The following is a 16,379-nucleotide window of genomic DNA, read 5'->3' as shown; positions in this document are numbered from 1 at the left end:
GTGCACTTTTACAAGACTTCCTTCGAGCACAGCCTAGCCCAGGCCCCAGCACTCTGTCCTGCATTGCCCAACTCATTGAGTTGGACTCCGACTTCGTGGGACCCTCTTTTGTTGTGCTGAGTTGACTGTCGTGCTCAGATCTTCTGTACCCCTGTTCAGGTGCTTCTACGGGTGCTGTCTGCTTCTGCGTGGGCTCTCTGTGTTGCTGAGCACCCCCTATGTCTTCTCCTCCAAGGGGTGATCTCCTGATCCTTCCTAGGCCCTGGCAGCACCCAAAATCCTCACCCGTGACTCTTGCAGCTAGCAAGGCTTCTTTGTGGTCTTTCTGCATGGAAGCAACTCTGCATCCTCCAGCCCGCAATGGGACATCTTCTGACCAAAGGAAAAGTTCCTGGCACCTTCTGTTGTTGCAGAATCTTTGGCTTCTTCCACCCAGAGGCAGCCCTTTTGCACCTTCATCTGAGGTTTAGTGGGCTCCTGCCCCCCGGGACACTTGTGTGACTCTTGGACTTGGTCCATTCCTTTACAGGTCCTCAGGTCCAGGAATCCATCTTCAGTGCTTTGCAGTTAGTTTTTGTCTTTGCAGAATCCCCTATCTCGACTGTACTGTCTTTCTGGGGTAGAAGGGAAACTTTACTCCTACTTTTCATGGTCTTGGGGTGGGGTATCTTGGACACCTTAGTGTTTTCCTACACTCCCAGTGACCCTTTACACACTACACTAAGCCTGGGGTCCATTCGTGGTTCGCATCCCACTTTTGGAGTATATGGTTTGTGTTGCCCCTAGGCCTATTGTCTCCTATTGCATTATATTGTGTTTCTACAGTGTTTGCACTACTTTTCTAACTGTTTACTTACCTGATTTTGGTTTGTGTGTGTCTTTTGTGTATATTACTTACCTCCTAAGGGAGTATATCCTCTGAGATACTTTTTGCAGATTGTCACTAAAATAAAGTGCCTTTAGTTTTAGTAACTCTGAGTATTGTGTTTTCTTGTGATATAGTGCTAAGTGATATAAGTGGTATAGTAGGAGCTTTGCATGTCTCCTAGTTCAGCCTAAGTTGCTCTGCTATAGCTACCTCTATCAGCCTAAGCTGCTAGAACACGTCTAATCTACTAATAAGGGATAACTGGAGCTGGCACAAGGTGTAAGTACCACAAGGTACCCACGATAAGCCAGGCCAGCTTCCTACAAGGTATGAGCTTGCTTTCCCGTGCTGCAACAGTACCCCTGTGCTCCGTGTCTTCTCTAGCTCCTTGGGCTTCTGTGCACTTCTTCGAAGAATCCTTCATGCACAGTGTAGCCCAGGTCCCCACTCCACTCCACCCTGGAACGCACAACGCGCTGAGTTGTTCTCCGGCAGCGTGGGACCTTCCTTTGTAGTGCTGCGACAACCACACTTTGCATCTTCTTTGTCCCTGTGTTCAGGGACTCCCGTGGGTGTGCCTGGTCTTCTGTTAGCTCTATGAAGTGCTTAGAGCCCCCTCTGTCTCCTCAGTCTGAGTTGAGACCCCCAGGTCCCTCCTGGATCCAGGCATCTTATTTTGACGCAAACCGCGTACTTACGTGAACCAAGGCTTGATGGCGGAATCCAGGGACGCAAACAGCCTGCATCCAACAACTTGAAGTGGGACATCTCCTGCACCACACAGGAACCCGCAGCAATCTTCTTTGGTGCTCTTCTGTAGTCTCCTTCTTACCGGAGAATCCACTTTTTTACCATTTTCTAGGTTGGCAGGGGCTCCTGTCCTTCCTGGACTCTTCTTTGACTTCTGGACTTGGTCTCCTCTCTCCACAGGTTTTCAGGTCTAGGAATCCACCATTTGTTGATTGTAGTCTTGCTTGGTTCCTGCAATATCTCTTATCACAACTTGTAGTGTGCCCTGAGGAAACTTGCAGTACTTTACTCCTACTTTCCTGGGCTCTGGGTTGGGATATTTTACTTACCTTTGGTGTTTTTTTCCACTCCCAGCGCCCCTCTACACACCACACTTGCCTAGGGGGGAATTCATGATTCACATTCCACTTTCTTAGTATATGGTTTGTGTTGCCCCTAGGCCTATTGCATTCTATTGTATTTTCTACTGTTTGCACTATTCTCGGACTGTTTACTTACCTGGTTTTGGTCTCTAGTGTATATATTGTGTGTATAATACTTACCTCCAGAAGGAGTATTGCCTCTTAGATATTTTTGGCGTTGTGTCACTAAAATACTGTAAAGTACCTTTATTTTTGGTAACACTGAGTATTGTCTTTTATTGTGTATAAGTACTGTGTAACTATAGTGGTGTTACAGGAGCTTTGCATGTCTCCTAGTTCAGCCTAAGCTGCTCTGCTACAGCTACCTATAGATAGCCTAGGCTGCTGGAACAGTGCCTACATTTCACTAATAAGGGATAACTGAACCTGGTAATTAGGTGTAACTACCTTAGGTACCCACTACAAACCAGGCCAGCCTCCTACAACAACATTCTGAACAATGCCAGCATTGGTGTACATGCCTGCATTGTGGTACCACCAAGCATTGGGAAAATCACTATCTGCCTGTTGAAGCCGATACCTATCGACTTTTCCAATTATTGCTTTAAACTGAAAATGAAAATGCCATTGCTCGTATTCTTGTCCACAGAGGCAGGGTTGAAAATGTTCCCAATCAAAACACTGGACATTTGGTTAAGTGTAATGTTTGAAGTGCTAAGAGATAGCACTTGAACTTGATTTTTTGTTAAATCCTCTGTATTCTTGTTAACTGTGTACGCTGCCCGTTTTCTTTGAAAAATATGTGGGATTAGTTTAGATAGTGCTTTTGAAGTGATTTGATGTTTGAGTATATATCTTAAAGGGGAAAAATAAAAGTGTTTTGCTGTTTCCAATTCTTTTACAACAGCCTTGAATTACAAATTCTGGTCGCATCGGTAAAATCAGGGCCAGCTTTTGGGCAGTGCAAGTGGTGCGACCTCACCGGGCACTGACCTCAGGAGGGTGCTGTGTTTAGCAGTAACTTCCGAAACTTGCAATTTAAAAGCACCTGCTGAAACGTTCCTTGTGTGTTTAGCCTACAAGAAACAATTAAAATGTCAAGATACCTCTTGTGATTAATGTTCATGCTAGAGAGAGAGATGGGAGTTTTGCTGAGTGGCAGCTTTGACTCAACAAGTAGCATAGAGGGTTATTATGCCTGAACTATGAGGAATATTTGAGAAAAGTGGTGCTGCACACAGTGCAGTGCAGCACTACTTTTCTTGTACCCCTAAGCGCCCCTAACGCCACCATGTGTGCGTCATATTTAAAATACGGTGCATCATGGCGGTAGTTAGGGGACTAGCGTCAGAATTGTTTTACGCTGGTCTGGTGCTTTGCAGGATTAGCGTAAAAAATTTTGAGCTAATTTTGCAAAGCACCCAGAGGCCCTTTGTAACCAATGGAAGCCTCCTTTTAATGCCTGCTCTGAGCAGGCATTAAAAGTGCCAGAAAAAAATGATGCAAAGAAATGTGTCAGATTTCTTTGCGCCATTTTTTTGTCCACCCTAACGGCAGGATGCCCTCTTTGCATACATTATGCCTGGTGCAGGTATAATTTAGTGCAAAGGGATACACAGTGGCACAATGCATGCATTGTGCCACTTTGTAAATATGGCACCGCGTTTTGGGCCTTTTAACACCATATTAGCGTAAAAAGGTGATGCTAATGTGGCATTAGAATGGCGCTAGGGGCGCTTAAATATGCCCCTATATTTTATGTGGCTACCTGAGTGGATTAGTAAAGCAAGCCCTTTAAAACACATGAATGTATGTGAAAGGGGGGCGATGGAGAGATGAGGGGCACATTTGGCGGGTGATAGTGAATGAAACCGAGGAGGAGGTCATGGGGTGGGGGCGCCACAATAAACTGTTGCACAGGGAGCCACCAGTCCTAAAGCCGCCCTGGGTAAAATGCTAGTCATGCTGCACGCTAACCAGAAGTAATTGCTCGGCTATTGGGTGAGTTTGGCCGGGCTCTGCCACATGGCAACCGCGTTATTTTCACAATGTGACACCAAGCAATATCAGGACGCTTAATCGCAGTGCTTAATTTGTGCTTGTTGTTTCCAGTGCTGAGCACCGGCACTTATTTGTGAGGGCCGGGGCTTATTCTTCTGCCTCAAGCATTTGCTGCGAGCAAAAGACACATATGTGAAAGACGGAAGAAGGAAAAACTAAAAAGGGTCAGAAAGGGAGAAAGCAGAAAGTTGCAGGATGTGCTGAAGGGGCAGGGGTGGCCGTAAATGGATTGAAGAGGCCCGAGATGGCTTCAGGATTATGCTGCTTCAGTATTCAGTGCGGGCAGATTTAATTACAGCAGCCTCGTGTTTAAGAGAAGGGCTTTGAGCACCGGCACCTCTTAATTTACAAATTAAGTACTGCTTAATCGGAATGAAAACTCACACTTGAATGGGTGCCTCACGGGCTTCCATTAAAGCTTTTCTTCTCTCTGGATATTTTCTTATCTGGCTGTCTAGATAAGAAAGGATACGACAGACACCAAGTGGGAAGAAAATGATTTATAGAGAAAAGAGGCACCAGTTTAATCAATTTGACTAAGTAAGGGTCCAAGTGGAAAGGGTGACATTAATTTACGACAGTGGTCCTTATCCTCAGATACCAAACTCACTAGGAGTGTTGACGTTCACAGCAATGATACCTAAAGAATGGAGGGAGAAGGTAAAGGAAGGAACAAAACATTATGGAAACTTTAACGCTGTAGCTTCTCGTTTTAGGAAAAGGAAAAGGAAGATAAATCCAACGTAATGTTTTTCTGAAACTGACTAAATCATAATTAGGATGATTTCCTACACTCCGTCTAAATTCTGTTTTCTAGAAACGTCATCAGACTGCAATGCATCTACTTCAGTTTTTCCCTTATCATTGTATTTACTTATACCTATAATCACTTCAGTTTATTAAACGTGTTGCTTCTTTTTAACAATGAGCAGCATTTTCAATATGAATGGTGTAAGGAATGCCTCTTTTTGTTTGTTCACCCCCACATTTTTGGAGTGATGTTGTTCGTTTTTTGACTGAGATGGTACTGAGTCCTGCTAACCAGACCCCAGTAATAGTGTTCTAATCCCTTACAAAGTGTATGGCTATACCCAATTGGTAAGTACTATCTTACTTACAAGTCCCTAGTATATGGTACCCAGGGTACCAAGGGCATGTAAGGCAGAGTGTCCACTCAAGGTTCCAGCACTAATGTTGCCATCCTGGGTGTGACAAGGTACTCAATGGCTCTCAGCCTGCCACTGCAGATTGGAGGGGCAGTGTTTACACTGCTAGTTCAACTTTGCCATTTAAATTAATGGCAAAGTCACCACTTCCCTTAACAATATATGTGAGTCTCCCCAAAGAAAATCTACAGACCCTATGACAGAGAGCTGTATATTATTAAGCATTACAAACATTTTTATAAATGTCTTAACAGCAACACCTCCAAATTGTTGTTTTGCTGTGGAAAAGTTAGTAGCCCATTAGCTAATACAGGGTTGCCTGCTGGCACCTAAGTCTGGCTAAATTCTGATTAGGACTCCCTAACTGGGTACTGTAAGGTATCAAATAAATCATGGCATTAAACCAACCTGATGCCCAGGTCGAATTAAATGTCACTCTTAAGATAATGCAACTTTTAGAAAGTTTTCACTCTGTGGCCCAGCTGGTCCAGTGGCCTCACACAAGCACTGACCAACAGACAGCATTATGCCCTTTGGAGTTACTGTGAATAACTCCTAGGCTTAGGAAAAATAGCATCCTGTGGAAGGGTACGGCGTTACTCCTCTTAGAAGGAACCCACTCGGGCTGTTAACCCAAAAGCCAAACTTCAAAGGGGAAGCTGCCTTTTGCGTGCAAATGGTGATAACAATTCAGAGAAGCTGCCCTTTGTTCAGGTAGACAGGCTGGAAACAGGGCCAGAGAGGGAAGACTAGTTCCCAAACCATTTTTGGACTGGCAAACACACTGTTATCCAAACCTACCCCATTAGCCCCCCAAAACCTTCATCCTGTTGGATTTGGTTGCCCAAAATGGAGCAGAGTAGCCAAACTATATTTTATAAACTTTTGAAAATTTCCAAACATTTTGTTGACAAACACTTGTTTGCAATTAGATTAAAAAGCAATAATATATTTAAAAATCTATATCTCCAAAACCCTCCATTGGATTTTGCTCATCTTAGTCTCTAAAATCTAAAAATTCATGAACATATAATCTTCGGTTCCTATTTTTTTGTGTTGTGTAGCTTTTTTATTTCATTGTTTGGTACTGTTAAATGCCTTTACACTAACTTCCTTTGTGCAAGCCTTGCTTCTTAAAAGCCATAGCTACCCAGGTTTGCACTTAAGGTTGATCAACCGAGTCTAACTGGACCCAAGACAGTTATTGTGAGTGTATTATACACTAAGACTCCATAGCCATACAGTATAATACACCCAAATCCTTATTTATGGAAACGGGAAAGACCTCACCACTGTCCTGGGATGTGAAATTTGAAATTACGCATCTTAAAATTACGATTTTATTTTGAAAAAATAAATCACAAAAACATCTATGAAATCTCCATTCTTTTTTTTGTCATAATTTTGTTTGCCCTGTTTTTAAGTTCAGACCCTATGTTATAGATAGGACAAAATGCTCTGCCAAGACCTGTGGCACACCTTTAACTTTAAGTGCTATTTGCAGACTGAGTCAGTGTGTCCTATCACAATCAGTGCTTAATTTGAGCCAATGGTTGCTGGTAGGGTGAACCAGCACTTATTTTTCGGGTCCAATTCTTATTTTTCCTTTTCAGGCATTGATGGAGAGCAAGAGAGGGAAAACACACAAACAGCAAAGAAGGGTGAGGAGAAAGATGGAAAATCTGTCACCAAGGGAAAATGCAGGACCATTCATGAGTGAGTTAAAGGGGAAGACAGTGTCTGGTAGTGAATTGAAGATGCCTGAGGGGAATTCAGGCCTAGGCAGCCTTGGTATTTGGCATGCTGAGATTCTAAATAGTGCCAGACCGGCCTCTGAGCAGCCCTTAGGTATCTGTGCTCATTATTTGACCAATTAAGCACTGATCACAATGAATGTTGTTTTCCCAGTGCAGGCATGAATGCACACCTACCCTGCAATTAGAGCATTAGTGAGAGATGATCTAGCTCTTTGAAAATGCCAGTCTGCTTTTTACTGTACAGTTTGCAGCCCTTTCTGTAATACCAATGGAGCAAATGCAGAGTGCATATGCATTTTGCCTCCTGGACACCCAAGAAAATACAGGCCATGGCAATCTAATGCCTTTTTTTGTTAGTTGCACTTTCAAATCAGGAAAATAAAAATATACAACATAAAAAATAATTGTCAGTGGGTTTATGTCTAATTAATAATTCATACTGATTTCCTCTTGTACTGGTATTTGGGGTCAACTTTTGGGAATGCACTACACTGCTTAGTTCTTGCTACATTCAATCTTGTATGGATTTTTTTTAATGTAGACCTAATATATTCAACAATTGTATTAGCTCTAGAATAATACAAATCTGTAAGCCTACTTCAGTAAGGTAAGATGCAGTGCATATTTTATATTTTATAGCATTGGATGCATAAAATAGAAATAAGCGCCAAGGATAAAGCAGCTATAGCAGTCAATCCCATATGTTGTAACATGAACATGGGGGATGCCCTCTTTGCATACATTATGCCTGGCGCAGGCATAATGTGGAGCATGAGTTTACAAAGTGGCACATTGCATTGCGCCACTTTGTAAATATGGCGCAGCGAATTTGGACTCCTTAAGCCACATTAGAGTCATAAAAATTGGCACTAATTTGGTGGAAGGAGGCTCTAGACCTTCTTAAATTTGGGCCATAATACCTACAAAGATGGATGACCTCTTACAAAGTCATGGAGCTGAAAGCATTGTTATGGAATAGGAATGCAAAATACCAAAGCTCCCAACATTTCTCTTTATTTATTTCAAATGAGCTTTTGTGAAGTTTGTGTGTTCTAGAAACAAGCAAACTAATCAGGCTTAAGTATTATTGAAATTTAATATAGGATTGTGCTAATTTTCACATTCCGTCTGGTACTGAAAGCTGGAATATTGAGAACTATGTCCAATGGCTGTATAGGGCAATTCTGCGAAAACACAAAACCAGAAAGTTCCAGCTGGACAGAACACACAAGACAATAGGCCCTCCTCTCTAGCACTGTCGCAGGCATAAATCCTCGTGTATGACAACTACTGATAGATAAAGGAGGAAATCATGACAGCCATGCAATCCAAAGGCAACTTCTCTTTCTAGGGGCACTCCAACAAATATTTCCAAAACCTCTCCCCCATCACGCTCCAACAAATAAGGAAAATTCTTCCAGTGCTAAACGTCTTGTGCAAAAACCAGATCTACTATAAGTGGAGTTATCCTTTTAGACTCATCTTTGAGTGTCAGAATCGTACAACACAGAACTCATGTGATGTTTAGTATTTTACTGAACTTTTATTATTAGTAGTGCAATGGGATGTGTAGAGTAGAATTAATTTTACTGAGCTTTTATTAAGCAGTGTAATGGAATGTGAAGTATGGAATGTGTAGTATAGGGAGAGAGCCTTGGGTCAGTTGATGCTGATCTCATGAACCCCTCAGATGTAATATTGCTGTCTGTGCTTACTACAATAAAAACATATATTTGGAAATAAAATTGATGGCTGGAATGTATATCTTCACAAATTTGGCAACAAGCATGGGATTTTGCTGGGATTTTTTTTGTTTTATTAGAGTCCTTATTTCTACTGGAATTGGACTTCACCTACATTTTACTAAGGTACGATGTACATGTTATTGTGGGGCCCAGAGATTGTGCATAAATAAAGAGGCCTTCTGGCTGTGTGCTACCGCTATTTTTGCAATTTGTTTAAAGTGATTAAGGGCTTTGGGGTCTGCTTGCACCACGTCCATTAGAAACTGCTTCGCTTGAATCTGTGGATCATCATTGTTTTAGCATGTGGAGTCTCTGTATTTGGTGGCATTGACTTACCATTGGATTGCGTGGATTATGCTGAGTGAGCTGCTGGTGAGTATAGATAGTCTTTTGTTCAGCGGCAGTAGCTAAAGAAGAGCATGCTGCCAGTGTGCGAGCCTGCTTTGTGTGTGGTCACAGCATGTTGACACACTTCTTTAGGGGTGGCAAAATAACGCCTCTCGCTTCAGGCTATTCAAGCACACGATGTTGGATGGCAGCCATGTTAATTCAGCATGAACTGCATTTCTGCTGCACATAACAGCGTATCGCATCAGCGATATGCACACCATAAGCATTCATGGTGAGAATTGTTTACCTGACTAGAACAGCTTAAGGTTTGCAACCGCTTCCAGATATCTCCGCCAGCTAGTGTTTGTTTTTTAATACTGTATCTCTGCATGTGGGCAAATCGGCCAGCATTCAACATAGTACTCAGTTTTGTCACACAACCAAGGAAAATGTAATATTATTATTTTTCTTATGGTTCATTTATTGTGTTTTATTTTCTTTGTAAAAATGTTCTAATATTCATTGTTTTTATTACTATATTGGTTACAATGCAAACCGTTACTCCATCTAGCTCTTTTTTACAAAAACCTTGGGGGCCACAAGTGAAATGGCAGTTGTGGTATTGATCCCTTAATGCATACTTAGGTGTGGCATATGGATTGAAATTTGAAGGGGGTAGAAAACAAAGTTTACTTTATTACTAACTGGGAATTGAAGGTCAAAATGTCTTTGACTACTTATTGGAATATGCTGGAATGGACAGTGAGGAAATGGATGAATTTCAACTTGCAGTGAAACAACTGAGTGTATATTTTGAAGGAAAACTAAATCTTGTATTTTTAGGTTCGAAATAATCAATTGACTCATATGTGACAGCTGTAAAAATGTTGGCAAGTTACTGTGAGTTTGAGGGGTTTATCTAGCGATTGATTTTGGATCAAATCATATCTAGGAGCAATTCAAAGAAAATACAGCAAAAAAAGGGTATTGTGCAAGAATCCATCATTGAGTGAGGCTATTGCTATAGATAAAAACAAATAAGGTTTGCAATTAAATGCTATACAATTAGAAGCAAAAAATCCACACATATCTGTTGTGAATGAAGGTTCCAAGAATAAAGTGTCACATGCTTCATTTGACAATGCAAATTAGTGAAGGGAGATAAAAGTGGCGTGGATAGTCATAAAAAGAGGTTGAGAAAAAAATGGAAGTGTAGAAATGTATTGGGATATTGGAATCAGGTGAAGTTTTGCATGATAATCAAGCCTGGTCACAAGTGTCCTGTGTCAATCATAAGTTCTGTATCAGATCAATCACAATGGAAACACAAATTGTGAAGTGTTTTGAAAACAGGATGGGTCAAATAAAAGATTTAATACACAGTATTAAAGTCAAAGAGGGGGTGACTCCTGTGAAGCATAGGCTTCACAATGTACCATGTAGCATTAGGGGTGAATTGTCACAGATGTTAAAGACTATGCAGGAGGAAGGAATTATTGAAAGAGTGGATGCCGCGCTATGGTTGTCCCCTATTGTTCTAGTAAAAAAGAAAACAGGTGATTTATGCTTGTGCGTGGATTTATGATCTCTCAACAATGCATTCTGAGTTGAGAACTATCCTCTACCATGGATAGATGATCTCATTATGGCAGTAGGTCAGTACAAATGGTTCTCAAAATTGGATCTTCTTGCGGTGTACCATCAGGTAGCTCTTGATGAATATTCTAGTCACTTAATGGCTTTCATCACACCTGATGGTACATTCCAATTTTGCCAAATGACATTTGGACTGGCCACAGCAGCATTAGTATTCCATTACTATTCCAAAAGATAATGATTAGGATGCTCAGTGTAGGAAAGTACCATCTTGCCTGGCATTTTACCCCCATATTTCACTGTATATATGTTGTTTTAGTGTATGTGCCACTGGGACCCTGCCAGCCAGGGCCCCAGTGCTCATAAGTGTGCCCTGTATGTGTTCCCTGTGTGATGACTAACTGTCTCACTGAGGCTCTGCTAACCCGAACCTCAGTGGTTATGCTCTCTCTGCTTTCCAAATTGTCACTAACAGGTGTGAGAAAGTAGCCTCTTTCTAGCCTTGTTACCCCCACTTTTGGCCTGTTTGTGAGTGTATGCCAGGGTGTTTTCACTGTCTCACTGGGATCCTGCTAGCCAGGGCCCAGTGCTCATAGTGAAAACCCTATGTTTTCAGTATGTTTGTTATGTGTCACTGGGACCCTGCTAGTCAGGACCCCAGTGCTCATAAGTTTGTGGCCTATATGTGTGTGTTCCCTGTGTAGTGCCTAACTGTCTCACTGAGGCTCTGCTAATCAGAACCTCAGTGGTTATGCTCTCTCATTTCTTTCCAAATTGTCACTAACAGGCTAGTGACCAATTTTACCAATTTACATTGGCTTACTGGAACACCCTTATAATTCCCTAGTATATGGTACTGAGGTACCCAGGGTATTGGGGTTCCAGGAGATCCCTATAGGCTGCAGCATTTCTTTTGCCACCCATAGGGAGCTCTGACAATTCTTACACAGGCCTGCCACTGCAGCCTGAGTGAAATAACGTCCACGTTATTTCACAGCCATTTTACACTGCACTTAAGTAACTTATAAGTCACCTATATGTCTAACCTTTACGTGGTAAAGGTTAGGTGCAAAGTTACTTAGTGTGAGGGCACCCTGGCACTAGGCAAGGTGCCCCCACATTGTTCAGAGCCAATTCCCCGGACTTTGTGAGTGCGGGGACACCATTACACGCGTGCACTACATATAGGTCACTACCTATATGTAGCTTCACAATGGTAACTCCGAATATGGCCATGTAACATGTCTATGATCATGGAATTGCCCCCTCTATGCCATCCTGGCATAGTTGGCACAATCCCATGATCCCAGTGGTCTGTAGCACAGACCCTGGTACTGCCAAACTGCCTTTCCTGGGGTTTCACTGCAGCTGCTGCTGCTGCCAACCCCTCAGACAGGTTTCTGCCCCCCTGGGGTCAAGCCAGGCTTATCCCAGGATGGCAGAACAAAGGACTTCCTCTGAGAGAGGGTGTTACACCCTCTCCCTTTGGAAAATGGTGTGAAGGCAGGGGAGGAGTAGCCTCCCCCAGCCTCTGGAAATGCTTTCTTGGGCACAGATGTGCCCAATTCTGCATAAGCCAGTCTACACCGGTTCAGGGGACACCTTAGCCCTGCTCTGGCGCGAAACTGGACAAAGGAAAGGGGAGTGACCACTCCCCTGACCTGCACCTCCCCTGGGAGGTGTCCAGAGCTCCTCCAGTGTGCTCCAGACCTCTGCCATCTTGGAAACAGAGGTGCTGCTGGCACACTGGACTGCTCTGAGTGGCCAGTGCCACCAGGTGACGTCAGAGACTCCTTGTGAAAGGCTTCTTCAGGTGTTGCTAGCCTATCCTCTCTCCTAGGTAGCCAAACCCTCTTTTCTGGCTATTTAGGGTCTCTGTCTCTGGGGAAACTTTAGATAACGAATGCAAGAGCTCATCCGAGTTCCTCTGCATCTCTCTCTTCACCTTCTACCAAGGAATCGACTGCTGACTGCGCTGGAAGCCTGCAAACCTGCAACATAGTAGCAAAGACGACTACTGCAACTCTGTAACGCTGATCCTGCCGCCTTCTCGACTGTTTTCCTGCTTGTGCATGCTGTGGGGATAGTCTGCCTCCTCTCTGCACCAGAAGCTCCGAAGAAATCTCCCGTGGGTCGACGGAATCTTCCCCCTGCAACCGCAGGCACCAAAAGCTGCATTACCGGTCCCTTGGGTCTCCTCTCAGCACGACGAGCGAGGTCCCTCGAATCCAGCAACTCTGTCCAAGTGACCCCCACAGTCCAGTGACTCTTCAGTCCAAGTTTGGTGGAGGTAAGTCCTTGCTAGACTGCATTGCTGGGAACCGCGACTTTTGCAGCTACTCCAGCCCCTGTGCACTTCCGGCGGAAATCCTTTGTGCACAGCCAAGCCTGGGTCCACGGCACTCTAACCTGCATTGCACGACTTTCTAAGTTGGTCTCCGGCGACGTGGGACTCCTTTGTGTAACTTCGGGTGAGCACCATTTCACGCATCCTTGTAGTGCCTGTTTCTGGCACTTCTCCGGGTGCTACCTGCTGCTGAGAGGGCTCCTTGTCCTGCTTGACGTCCCCTCTCTCTCCTGGTCCAATTTGCGACCTCCTGGTCCCTCCAGGGCCACAGCAGCATCCAAAAAGGCTAACTGCACGATTTGCAGCTAGCAAGGCTTGTTGGCGTTCTTTCGGCGGGAAAACACTTCTGCACGACTCTAGAAGGCGAGAGGGATCCGTCCACCAAAGGGAAAGTCTCTAGCCCTTTTCGTTTCTGCAGAAACCTCAGCTTCTTCGGTCCAGTAGAAGCTTCTTTGCATCCACAGCTGGCATTTCCTGGGCATATGCCCATCTCCGACTTGCTTGTGACTTTTGGACTTGGTCCCCTTGCTCCACAGGTACCCTAGATTGGAAATCCACAGTTGTTGCATTACTGGTTTGTGTCTTTCCTGCATTATTCCTCTAACACGACTTCTTTGTCCTTAGGGGAACTTTAGTGCACTTTGCACTCACTTTTCAGGGTCTTGGGGAGGTTTATTTTTCTAACTCTCACTATTTTCTAATAGTCCCAGCGACCCTCTACAAGGTCACATAGGTTTGGGGTCCATTCGTGGTTCGCATTCCACTATATGGTTTGTGTTGCCCCTATCCCTATGTTTCCCCATTGCATCCTATTGTAACTATACATTGTTTGCACTGTTTTCTAAGACTATACTGCATATTTTTGCTATTGTGTATATATATCTTGTGTATATTTCCTATCCTCTCACTGAGGGCACACTCTAAGATACTTTGGCATATTGTCATAAAAATAAAGTACCTTTATTTTTAGTATAACTGTGTATTGTGTTTTCTTATGATATTGTGCATATGACACTAAGTGGTACTGTAGTAGCTTCACACGTCTCCTAGTTCAGCCTAAGCTGCTCTGCTAAGCTACCATTATCTATCAGCCTAAGCTGCTAGACACCCTATACACTAATAAGGGATAACTGGGCCTGGTGCAAGGTGCAAGTACCCCTTGGTACTCACTACAAGCCAGTCCAGCCTCCTACATTGGTTGTGCAGCGGTGGGATAAGTGCTTTGAGACTACTTACCACTCTTGTCATTGTACTTTTCATAAGAGAAAAATATACAAAACAAGGTCAGTGTATATACACATAGCCAAAAAGTTTTGCATTTCCTCTTTTCACTCTTTTCTAAGTGCTGAAAAGTACTTCTAAACTTTCAAAAAGTTCTTAAAAGTTTAAAAAGTTTTTTTCTGTCTTTCTAAAAAGTTCTGAAAACTTTTTTTCTCTTTTTCTATCACGTTAACTCTCTCTAAAAATGTCTGGCACAGGCCAAAATGTTGATCTGTCCAAACTTGCATATGATCACCTTAGCTGGAAAGGAGCAAGGAGTCTCTGCATAGAGAGAGGTTTGAGTGTACGGAAGAATCCTTCCTTGGAACTGTTAATTAACATGCTTAGAGAACAGGATAAGGCCATAAGTGCCCCATCTGTTGAGAAAGTACCTAATAGTTCCCAATCTGATTCAGGGACTCCCCCAGGAAAAGATTCAGGAAAGAAACTTCCTAGCCTGCCCATTACTAGACAGTCTAGCATAGTTGGTACTGAGGTGGAGTCACATCATACAGATGATGTGCTCTCACATTACACTGTCAGCCAAGCTGTTAGGGTGCCCTCTGTAAGGGACAGGTCTCCTTCTGTTCATTCCCATCATACCTCTGTATCTAGAAATGTCCCTCCCACCAACCCTGATGACAGATTGTTAGAAAGGGAACTCAATAAGTTGAGGGTGGAACAAACCAGACTGAAGCTTAAAAAGCAACAGCTGGATTTGGATAGACAGTCTTTAGAATTAGAGAAGGAAAGACAGAAGTTGGGTTTAGAAACCCATGGTGGCAGCAGCAGTATTCCCCATAGTCATCCTGCAAAAGAGCATGATTCCAGGAATCTCCATAAGATAGTTCCCCCTTATAAGGAGGGGGATGACATTAACAAGTGGTTTGCTGCACTTGAGAGGGTCTGTGTTCTACAGGATGTCCCTCAAAGGCAGTGGGCTGCTATCCTATGGCTATCATTTAGTGGAAAAGGTAGGGATAGGCTCCTTACTGTGAAAGAAAGTGATGCCAATAATTTTACAGTTCTTAAGAATGCACTCCTGGATGGTTATGGCTTAACCACTGAACAGTACAGGATAAAGTTCAGAGAGACCAAAAAGGAGTCTTCACAAGACTGGGTTGATTTCATTGACCATTCAGTGAAGGCCTTGGAGGGGTGGTTACATGGCAGTAAAGTTACTGATTATGACAGCCTGTATAACTTGATCCTGAGAGAGCATATTCTTAATAATTGTGTGTCTGATTTGTTGCACCAGTACTTGGTGGACTCTGATCTGACCTCTCCCCAAGAATTGGGAAAGAAGGCAGACAAATGGGTGAGAACAAGGGTGAACAGAAAAGTTCATACAGGGGGTGACAAAGAGAACACTAAGAAGAAAGATGGTGAAAAATCTCAAGATAAGCATGGGGACAAGGGTAAAACCAAAGATCCCACTTCAAATCTTAAACACTCTTCAGGGGGTGGGGATAAAACAAATTCTTCCTCTTCTTCTCAACCTACACAATTTAAAAAGCCTTGGTGCTTTGTGTGTAAAAATAGAGGCCATAGGCCAGGGGATAAGTCCTGTCCAGGTAAACCCCCTGAGCCTACCACCACTAATACATCAAGCTCTAGTGCCCCTAGCAGTAGTGGTACTAGTGGTGGGACTGCTGGCAACAGTCAAGTTAAGGGTGTAGTTGGGTTCACTTATGGGTCCATAGTAGAAACTGGGGTAGTCAATCCCAAGACAGTTTCTGTCACGCCTAGTGGCATTGGCCTTGCCCCACTGGCTGCTTGTCCTCTTACAATGGATAAGTACAGGCAGACAGTTTCAATAAATGGTGTTGAGGCCTTGGCCTACAGGGACACAGGTGCCAGTATCACTTTGGTGACTGAAAACCTAGTGCACCCTGATCAACACATCATTGGACAACAGTATAAGATTATTGATGTCCATAACTCCACTAAGTTTCTTCCCTTAGCTATAATTCAGTTTAGTTGGGGTGGAGTTACTGGCCCTAAGCAGGTGGTGGTATCACCTAGCTTACCTGTAGACTGTCTCTTAGGTAATGACCTAGAGGCCTCAGGTTGGGCTGATGTAGAGTTTTATGCCCATGCAGCCATGCTGGGCATCCCTGAGGAATTGTTCCCTCTC

This window comes from Pleurodeles waltl, chromosome 9 (genome assembly GCF_031143425.1).
Source record: "Pleurodeles waltl isolate 20211129_DDA chromosome 9, aPleWal1.hap1.20221129, whole genome shotgun sequence".
In the NCBI taxonomy this organism is placed as follows: domain Eukaryota; kingdom Metazoa; phylum Chordata; class Amphibia; order Caudata; family Salamandridae; genus Pleurodeles; species Pleurodeles waltl.
This window is presented reverse-complemented; position numbering follows the sequence as displayed.